We start from the raw sequence: 11,445 nt of genomic DNA on the forward strand, positions 1-11,445 counted from the left end.
TACATGTTTTCCATGTCTCTAGTTAATAACGTTTTCCCCATACATTCTAAAAGGGAAAACATTTGTAGGTGTCTAGTAAATTTCGTTTTGCTGGGCAGGGCCGGTGCAAGGATTTTTGTCTACTTAGGTGAAGGTGTATTTTGCCACCCCCACCATCTTTCCACCACCCCCCTCCCCTCCACAACGGCAGTGTGTAATGAGCCCCCCCCCCCCCGGTTGTGCATTCCCCACTTACCTTCATTGGCTATGGGCAGCTGGCAGGTGAGGCAAACAAAATCTTCTATGCTGTGCCCAGTAGGCGTAGTGTCAGGGATTGGAAGTCAGGTATTTTAAGCACTGGAGTCCCAAAACCATTTTTACATTTTTTTAACATGTTTTAAAAATCATTTTAGGTCTGAAGATTAATTAAAACCTACAAAAAAAACATATATTTTCTGATTATGAGTAAAGGGAGAGGAGGGATTTTAACGGTGCAAGTTAGTTACATATAGAAAATGATTATGATATCTTATCTCTTTTTCTTAAAAAAACAATTTTATTGTTAACATTAAAAACAAGCACATATACTCATCAAATATGACAATACAATTAAAACAAAGCAAAAGTGGTCAAAATATAGGGAATGGCAGGTAGGATATACACTACATATTTATAAATAGTGGTCATTGCATACTAGCCCGACATGTTTCGCATTTGTCGCTTTATCAAGGGGTATGCAATTAAGTAGCGCGTCATCCAACACTTTTAGTAATTCTACAAAGAAAAATGGGAAGGGGGAGAAAAAAAAGGGGTTTTATATGCATAAATATACATTGTTACCATAGTAATACAACAAAAGAAAAAGAAAAACATAATGAGGTGTGTGTTGTCACTCCAAAGCATCTAAAAAAGCTTACCCCCAAAAAAGGTTGACCCTAGGTAATCTCATCAAAACCAGCAAAAGTTTTTGCTGGTTTTGATGAGATTACCTAGGGTCAACCTTTTTTGGGGGTAAGCTTTTTTAGATGCTTTGGAGTGACAACACACACCTCATTATGTTTTTCTTTTTCTTTTGTTGTATTACTATGGTAACAATGTATATTTATGCATATAAAACCCCTTTTTTTTCTCCCCCTTCCCATTTTTCTTTGTAGAATTACTAAAAGTGTTGGATGACGCGCTACTTAATTGCATACCCCTTGATAAAGCGACAAATGCGAAACATGTCGGGCTAGTATGCAATGACCACTATTTATGAATATGTAGTGTATATCCTACCTGCCATTCCCTATATTTTGACCACTTTTGCTTTGTTTTAATTGTATTGTCATATTTGATGAGTATATGTGCTTGTTTTTAATGTTAACAATAAAATTGTTTTTTTAAGAAAAAGAGATAAGATATCATAATCATTTTCTATATGTAACTAACTTGCACCGTTAAAATCCCTCCTCTCCCTTTACTCATAATCCAATTTTTGTTTGGGATGTGGTGCCTACTCTGAGGGTGTTCCCCTATTTTCGGAACCCAAACCTACACAAAACATATATTTTCTGAATGCATTAACCCTGGAGAATAAATTGGTAGTTCCAAGTTTTTGTGTTGCATGATATTAGTGCAGCGGTTAATGAAACTCAAAACTTCAGTAAAAAAAATACACTAACGTCAATTTTTTTTATTTTGTTTTTGGGCACATACATACAATTTATTATCCAATTTTCTGGTAAAGTATAAAAGATGAGGCTGCAAGTAAATAGATACCCAGCATGTCAAACCTTAAAATTGCGTGTGCCCATGAAACGGAAAAAAACATTTTGTAGCCTATATTTTTTCATAGGCAATGCTTTAAAAAGCCCCTACAGGTCATCAGTTTTGAGTTACACAGGAGCTTTGGTACCAAAATGATGTCCCTCACTCCAACGTGCATAGTGATATATAACATGTGTAGTTCAATCGCTTTTTTCTTAAGCAGGTGTGTTTTTATATATGTGTGTGGGGGGGATGGGGGCTCTAAATTTTTGTAAAAAACTTTTCATGTGTCTATTTAACCACTTGCCGCCCAAGGTATGTAAATGGACATCCTTGCGTTGCAGTGGGTATACCGGGATGATGCCTGCACCTAGAGGAATCATCCCGGTATCATTCTTTTCAGCCAGCGATTCTGAGTAAAGCAGAAGTGATCTGAGTGACTAATTAGCCACTCGATCACTTCTGCAGGTGGCACCTCTCCCGGGCTCTCCGGTCCCATAGCGGAGTCCGGGAGCGGTGCGGCCGGCGGGAATGGCGACCCTGTACAGAGAGAGAGAGGAATTGATGTCGTTACTCTCTCTCTGCAAAACTGAAACTCTCTCTCTGAAACTGGGAGCGACAAGTAGTTTGTCACTTCTGGCTCTGCCTCTTTGTTTACCTGGCCACCAGAGGCCCGGTAAGCAGGCGATCAGACCGATCTGTGTCTGATCGGCTGTGTGGGAGGCCAGAGGAGACATCTGGGGTCTAATAGACCCCAGCTCTCTCCATAAAGAGGACCTGCCACAGCCCATGCTATCACAAGGGATGTTATTCATCCCTTGTGCTAGCAATAAAGTTAGTACAAAAAAAAAGTAAAAAAAAAAATAAAATAAATAAAATAAATAAATAAATAATACAATAAATAAAAAATTGAAAGTGCCCCCGTCCCACTGTTCTTACACATACGTTACTCCTGCACGCATATGTAAACGGTGATCGAACCACACACATGAGATATTGTCATGAACGTTAGAGCGAGAGCAATAATTCTAGCACCAGACCTCCTGTGCAACTCTAAACTGGTAACCTGTAAAAGCATTTTAAGCACCTAGTTTGCCGCCATTCCACGGGCAGATGCAATCTTAAAGCGTGACATGTTAGGTATCTATTTACTCAGCGCAACACCATCTTTCACATTATACAAAAAATTGGGCTAACTTTAGTGTTTTTCTTTTTTTTTTATTCATGAAAGTGTTTTTTTCCCCAAAAGATTGCTTTTGAAAAACCGCTGCGTAAATACCGTGTGACATAAAAAATTGCAACACCCACCATTTTATTCTCTAGGGTCTCTGTTAAAAAAATATATAATGTTTGAAGGTTCTAAGTAATTTTATAGCAAAAAAAAGTAGATTTTCACATGTAGGAGTGAAGTGTCAGAAATGGCCTGGATGGCAAGTGGTTAGATGTTTAAAACTTTTTTAATCTCTTTATTTATTTTTATTTTTTACATGACTTTATTCTTATCACATAGGGGACCAATAGCCCCCTATGTGATAGTATGTAGGTGACAGGTTCTCTTTATGAGACATCCTGGGTCTATTAGACTCTGGATGTCTCCTCTATACACCACTGCAACTGATAGAACACAATTTTTTTTCTATCAGCTGCCTCACCGGGCACTAATCCTGGTGATTGACAAATTAGGGCCAGGAAGTGATGTCATACAGGTCAATTCCTGGTCTGTGCACAGGAAGGAGACTCATGGGAGCTCCTGCCTCCCTTCCCAGTGACACCTGCCATGACCACACTGGACTCCCAGGCAGGACAGCAGAACCTGGTGAACATGGCGGGGAGGTCCCGTGGGGGGCGACATGACACATCACAGCAGTTGTGGAAGTGATCAGTTGCTCCACAGCCGCTTGTATCACTTCCACATTGAAAGCCAACTGTTGGCTTTAGAAAAGTACACACACAAAAGCACCTGTCTGCAGCAGTTACAAATCTGATTCCCAGCAAGTGGCTGGGGATTCAGATTTTGATGCCCCCCCCCATTCTGGTGCCGTAAGGCGGCTACGTAACCCGCCCTATGATTGTGCTGGCCCTGCTGCTGGGTAGTAGTTTTATCCAGATCTGTTTATATTCTTTTCACTTGGCTCCCTCGCCTAAATCAGGATTGTTGCTGTTCCCTGCTTCTGCCACAGGGTGTCAGACTAGGGGCAATAATCATGGGGGTGACAATAATCTTGGATTAATGAATATAAACCCAATAGTCACGAGGTCCTTAACCCAGTAGTCATGGGGGCGGTAACAGTCTTGGGTTTATGAATAGTTATGCCCCCTCTGGCAACCGCTAAGAGGTTCATGGCCAATGGTGCATGTCGGGGAGAATATAAATGTTTGGGAAGTGGCCTGATGAGCTCTCATCTCCCCAGGATGCAATCTGAGGTGGTGTGTGCAGTGGTTTGTGCTGAGTAGACCAGAGCCTGGTATGGGCTTATCTCAGAACCCTCAAGCTACCCTGCCTGGCCAAAGAGGGTACAGCACCCATAGCTCCCAACCGTCCCTGATTTTGAGGGACTGTCCCTGATTTGGAGCAATGTCCCTCTGTCCATCATTCCTCCTCATTTGTCCCTCATTTTGGGTCTGATATATATAGTTGTATATTAAATTCACTTTTAATCTATCAAAAAGTGTTTTCCAACGCTAAACCTTTCATCTGATCTCTAAATTGCTGCATTTGTAAAATCCAAAAGCCAATACAAAGGAATAGTAGTGATAAAAAAGCACTTGTGGGTTTAACCAATCTTGTTTTTTTTTTGTACAATTCTCCTTTAAGGGGGCGTGGCAAGGGGTGTGTCCTATGCCTGCATACTTTTGCTGATAGGTGTCCCTCATTCCTTTCTCAAAAAGTTGGGAGGTATGGAGCACCCAAGTTGGAAAATTGTTGCAGAGTCTGGAAGCCATCTATGGGAGGAATCTGTGTGGAAGGCTCCATGAGGTTGATTTACGAAAGGCAACTAGACTGTGCACTTTGCAAGGTGCAGTTGCACTCTGCAAGTGCAATTGCTCCAGAGCTTAGTAAATGAGGTAGGGCTTCACTTTGCAAAGAATGCCCAATCGCATGCAAGGAAAATAAAAAAAACAGCATTTTTTCTTGTACATGATTGGATGATGGAAGTCAGCAGAGCTTTTGCTCATTTACTAAGCTCTGAAGCAACTGCTCTTGCAAAGTGCAACTGCACTTTGCAAAGTGCACATTCAATTTGCCTTTAGTAAATCAACCCCCATGAGTCACTTGCACCTGGGGCGGAAGGAAAAGTGGGAGGAATCTAGCTTGAGGGTGGAGGAGACTTCTAGCATACACTCACAATTTTTTTTGCTGGAATTTTGGGAAAATGAAAACTCTCTTTTCTCTTTACTGCACATGATCAATAAAGACAACATTAGAAATCGGCATATCAGCAGGGAAGCCCTTAAAATCTAAAAAACAAAACAAAAAACAAAACACTTTTAGGTGTATGTTATAGCAGAAATGTGTGCTGTGAAAATACAACTTTTCAATTCTCCAGTGGAGGGCGTCTTTAATGTAATTCTGTTAATCCAAAATGATAATGAAATGAGAGACCAGATGTATTAAAAGAGATCTGTGCACTATCAAAGCACCCAGTGATATCTCATTTATGGACTGTCAGGAAACAAAAACTACATTCATGGAGCTGATGTGGGAACAATGGCTGGTAGTTAGTGATATACATTGTGTGGTTTGTGTTTCCTGAATGGACAATGAGGATGAGAAGCTCAGAAATTGCTCATTCACTTCATGTCCATGTCCAATTCTCTACCGGGAGGCCACTGTTTGTTTAAGTAAGTGATACTCTGCACTCATGGTAACTTGTTTGATTAGCAAATGCTATTTTATAAATCAAGCTTGAAGGGGTTGCCGGAAAAGGGTAAGCCCGGCTGTGACACCATTGTATGTATCACCGCAATATAAACAGATCATCTATCTATCTATCTATCTATCTATCTATCTATCTATCTATCTATCTATCTATCTATCTATCTATCTATCTATCTATCTATCTATCTATCTATCTATCAATTTATTATCTATCTATTTGTACTGTATATACTGTACACTATATTGTCAAAAGTATTGGGACGCCTGCCTTTACATGCACATGAACTTTAGTGGCATCCCAGTCTTAGTCCGTAGGGTTCAATATTGAGTTGGCCCACCCTTTGCAGCTATAACAGCTTCAACTCTTCTGGGAAGGCTGTCCACAAGGTTTAGGAGTGTGTCTATGGGAATGTTTGATTCTTCCAGAAGCACATTTGTGAGGTCAGGCACTGATGTTGAAAGTGAAGTCCTGGCTCGCAGTCTCCGCTCTAATTTATCCCAAAGGTGTTCTATTGGGTTTAGGTCAGGACTCTCCACCCCAAACTCGCTTTTTTTTTTTTTTTCCTTTTCCCTTTTTCTCTTTTTTATTTCTTTTTCCTTCCCCTGTCCCCTTCCTTCTTCCTTTGTCCACTTTCCTACCTCCTCCCTGCTTGGTCCTGTTTCCTCCCCCCCTCCCCTTTTTTTGTCCTACTTTATGCGTTTTTCTTCTCTTTTCTTGTCCCACTTTTTTCCCTTTCCCCCTCCCCCCTTTTCCCCACCCCTTTACCCCCCACTCCCTTCACGCCCCTTTCAGTGCAATACCCTTCTGCACTCCGCATTTACACATTTGTATTTTTTCACTGACTCATTTTGATGTTGTTCACTCACATTTTGCCCAATGTGCACACCGTACTTTCCATCATAATTCAATTCACCTTTTTCCCCCCAATTTTCACTATCGATTTCAGCCTCATATCCTTCTTCACCATTCCATCCACGAATTCTCACTGGTCCACTATTTTGTATTGCTTTAAGTCCACAGCATACCCATTCCTTTTGCCTTATCTACCCAGATTTCAATTCATCATGACTGGTAGCTCCCCCGAGTCGCCGCGGGGGACCACCCTTTGGTGGTGGCCCTTCGCATCCTGGTGTCTGCTGGGACATGGGTAAGCAGCTTTGCTTTTTTTCCCCCCCTTTTATCCATACAAATATTTTGTTCAGTCATGATGCTGTTTTTTTTATTGTTTTTTGTACTGTTTATGCCCTCTGGCAATTATATTGTCTTTCTGATTAAATTGTTAACTAAATTACAGATTCCCTCCTGACGAAGCGGCTAAGGTCCGCAAAACTAGTTGAGAAAGATGACATCTGTGATCAATTGTCCTACTGTGATTCCCCCTGGGGTTAAATTATTTCTCTGGTGATATGTATGAACTGCTACCACGTTTTGATCTGTAATTGTTGATTTTTTTTCTTGTATCAATAAAATCCCTTGTATTTTTTATATCTGTTATATCATTTAAAATTGTATTGCTTTACTGTACCGTGATATTCCAATTGCCCCCATGCTCTTGTGGCAGCCTGGTTGGGGACAAGGCTCCAAATCCTGTTATTTCTGGATCCCTGGATGATGGTACAAGTCTCTAATACAGTAATTCCTACCTTTAGTAACTCACTACAGAGGCCATAGTCTACTTCCTTCTCATCAGAAGAAGCTCCTATCGAGGTGTTAACTTCCGTGGACGGCCTGGACATCTCTGTGAGATGGTTGCAGTTCCATCTTTGTAAAATGTTCATATAACTTTTGCTACAGTATTCTGACTGATATAGAAAGCTTTACTGATCTTCTTGTAGCCTTCACCTTTTTTGTGTAAAGAAATGATTTTCTTTCTCAGGCCTTGTGACATTTCTCTTCCATGTGGTGCCATTGCTGACGGCAAGAAATGGGAAGGGGTTTTCTTTGTTAAGTAACGCCCTTTTATAATCAACTGTCTGCTGGACACCTGTTTAATGAATAATAAGATTCACCTGTAGTTGAATTCTTGTTAATTAGAGCCCATTCACACAGGGGCAACACGACTTCCAGCGCGACTTTGGGAGGCAACTTGGACACGACTTGAGTATGAATCACAGCGCGACTTGGGGCGACTTACAACACGACTTGAAGTTGCCTCCAGGACATGTAACAGGTAACTTTAAAGTGGCCAATCAGAGCGTATCAGCTCTTGTGACATCATTCTTGTTCCTGGGTAAATTCCTTTCTGTTTCATGTAAGCTTCCTGTAAAGTTGCCTCACTATGAACGGTGATCCGACTTGGAGGCGACTTCCATTGAAATCAATGGGTACAAGTCGCCTAGAAGTCGGATTGAAGTAGTACAGGAATCTTTTCAGAAGTCGGAGTGACTTCAGTAGTGTGCATTAAGATGGCTCTCATTCACTTACATTGATTTTATCATGTCTTGCGACTTGAGGCGACTTGGGGCGACTTCAAGTCGGATCCAAAGTCGCCCCTGTGTGAATGGGCTCTTAGGATTTTGTCTAAGACCCCTTTCACACTGAGGCGTTTTTCAGGTGCTACAGCTCTAAAAATAACGCCTGAAAAAAGCCTCAGCTGCAAACCCAGTGTGAAAGCCTGAGTGCTTCCACAACGGGGGCGCTGTGCTGGCAGGGCGTCACAAAAAGTCCTGCCAGCAGCTTCTTTGCAGCGGTGGAGGAGCGGTGAATACGCTGCTACTCCACCGCTCCTGCCCATTGAAAACAATGGGGCAGCACTGCTATACCACTGGCAAAGCGCCGCTGCAGCGGCATTTTGTGGGTGGATTTAACCCCTTTTCAGCCGCTAGCGGAGGGGTTAAAACCACCCTGCTAGCGGCTGAATAGCGCCGCTTAAACGACAGTAAAGTGGCGCTAAAAATAGCGCCGCATTACCATTGACGCCCAGGGCGGCTCAGTGTGAAAGGGTCTTAAATGTAGCTTTGTTCCTAAAACTTTCATTGGGGTGTATTCACTTTTGCAACATGGTCTTGAATGAATTTTTTAGGAAAAATACTTTTTTTGTGTGTGCAAATTAACAAATCTTGGTTGCAATCAATGGCCCGCATTTGTGGGAGTATTTTGTAGTAAAGTGTCCCATGGAAAATGTTGATTCTGAAAGGAAAGTAAAGGTCTTCTGACAAATCTGTTGGGGTGTACTCATTTATGCTGAGCACCGTATATAAATACAGTATATTGTATGACAATCTACATATGGGAATACATAGAAATGTTGTGTTGAGTTTTTACATATTTCTAATATTATATTTGTACAATGTAGATCCCTATCCTTCATGCTACCCTGAAGTTGTAGACCTTTGGTTCATAAAACGCATTGAGAACTGTAATCCAGTCGGTAATCAATCCCCCTGAAATATGAAACATATTGATATTTATATCATATGTTACTATTAAATACTAGTTACTAATTAATAGGGAGGTACTTCTATGTCTAGTGATTGCAATATGCACCAGTCTTCTTCTTTAATACAATCTGAATGGATTGTTAATAAAAAAAATATATATATATCAGTTTTAGGAATGGCATCTGTGGCCTTATAACTTTGATACCTAGAAAGTCCTATATATATATATATATATATATATATATATATATATATATTTTTTTTTTGTGGTATACAAATATTTGAGAAATACTGGTATTCTAATATGGTGTAACGATATTTTAATGCATGTGCATTTACTACATATAGGATATTTTCAATTTTGGGATAATTTAAGTGCACAGTCAGGGTTTTCTTTATGTACAGTAGACGTTCATGCTTGCGCAGTAAGTGCGTTAATGTGTATGAACTAAGCTGCTAAATACTTTCCTGTGCAGAGGGATGCCTGTGCTGCTGCACATTAATGCGGTGCTATATTCAACATAATGGCCAAATTTACAAAGCAAAGTGTGGGGACATCCAGTGCAGAATAGGCGCAGTCTGTGAATTGGGACAATTTTAGCTGCCAGGTTCTTCTTGTAAATACCGCCCTCTAGTGGTGATACGTAGTGCTGCAACAGTTTAAAATGCGCCTTTGACCAGATCTAAGATGTGCACCTGTTTAAAAATAAAACCATACAGAGAGAACATTGATAAAAACGTAGGTGACAATGCACAAGCAGAAACATACTATTCAAAGTCAAATATAAAAACAAAAAAGGACAAACTTGATGGACTTGTGTCTTTTTTCATCCTGACTAACTATGTAACTATGTAAATCCATTAATAAATAAATAAATTGCAGGCCAAGTCGCGCTGGGTGGGGCGTCTGATTTGCACCAGTAATTGAAAATATTCCCCAGAGTGTCTCATTCTTATTTCGGATTTACTTCTGATTCTACCAAAACATGTGTTTTTGTCAATGTTTCACAAACAGAGCAGTTTCATATTTTAACTTGTTTGCTGAATATCTTCCAGAACATTGTCAGCAAGTGTTGGTGCTTTATTCCCAAAGCCAAGTAATCAGCCAAGTGTTTACAGATTAAAAAACAAACAACAGATGATCAATTATCTGTTCTTATTACCCGAGCATCCTTCTTGGATATTACAGATGGCTACTGGTGCTCGAAATCAAAGGAAAGCTAAAACAAATGTGACCTTGTACAAGAGCAAACATGATTAATAAGCTTGTAGCACATAAATATTAGGAGAGCAATTGTTTCCAGACAAGTTGGCTTAGTTATTTAGCAGGCCATTAGACATACAGAGAGGAAGAGGTGGGCCATTGAAGGTGAAGAGGAGGAGCATTATGGCTAAAGAATGGACAGTAGAGAAAGGTGGAATTAGGGTGGTGCAGAAGAGAAAAAAACAGGAATATAGAATTTATAGCAAAAGATGTAGCAAAAGCGGGGCTATAGGAGGCATGGAGCAGAAACAGAGTAAATAGTCTAGTGAAAAGACCATTAGAAACAATTAAAATAAACCTCTTGCCAGACTATGGAATATTTACATAATTGACAAGCAGTAAATGAGTTTAAAAATAAACTCCTACTGATCTCTCTGTAGCTGAAAGCACTGTGGAGCAATTAATTCTTAATGTTCAATGCAGAATCTCTGAAGTCGCTTAAGTAATTTCCTCAATAGCTCAATTTACAGCAGACCCACAGTAGGTGCAGCAAAAACACAGCAGGCGTATATTAGCTACATTGGTGGTATAGAAGGACCATAGGAGGCCCAAAAGAGGTCCAGCAGACTCATAGAGGAGAGAAGTACAGGGGAACACTGGGATCATAAAAGGGTACGGAGTCAGTTGTACATTTGGTGTATAGTATAGGTGGCCACATTTGTCTTAAATAATATTCTCAGCTCATTTGAAAGGAAAATCACGTGACTGACTTTAAATATTTAAGACATACATATACCTTTAATCAGAGGCATAACTAGAACCTTCAGGGCCCCAATACAAGAAACCATGAAGGGCCCCCCTCCTCCCCTGGCTGGGGTCCTTCCCTCTGAGCCTGGGGGCCCTTCCCCCTTTACTCTCATCACAGGGCTCTTTATTACAGTCGTGCAGTAGATCCCTTTTACATGTTCTGCAGTGGAACTGGTAGATCCACCACTGGTGTCAGTAGGACTGTGAATTGTGTCAGTCAGTAGAGCAGTGGATGGTGTCAATATGGCAGTGGACTGTGTCAGTAATGCAGTGGACATGGTCAGTAGTTTTTAATTTTGTTACTTTATTTTTTATTTTTTTTTTACCTTTTTTTAAAATTATTATGTAGCACCCTTGTCCTAAACAGGGCTGCTAGTAAATTTAGTGGTGCTAGGTGGTAACTAGCCTTCCTAATTTGTAGTCTTCATCAAATGGGTTTTTTCCT

Source organism: Aquarana catesbeiana, linkage group LG01 (assembly GCF_042186555.1).
Source record: "Aquarana catesbeiana isolate 2022-GZ linkage group LG01, ASM4218655v1, whole genome shotgun sequence".
Lineage (NCBI taxonomy): Eukaryota > Metazoa > Chordata > Amphibia > Anura > Ranidae > Aquarana > Aquarana catesbeiana.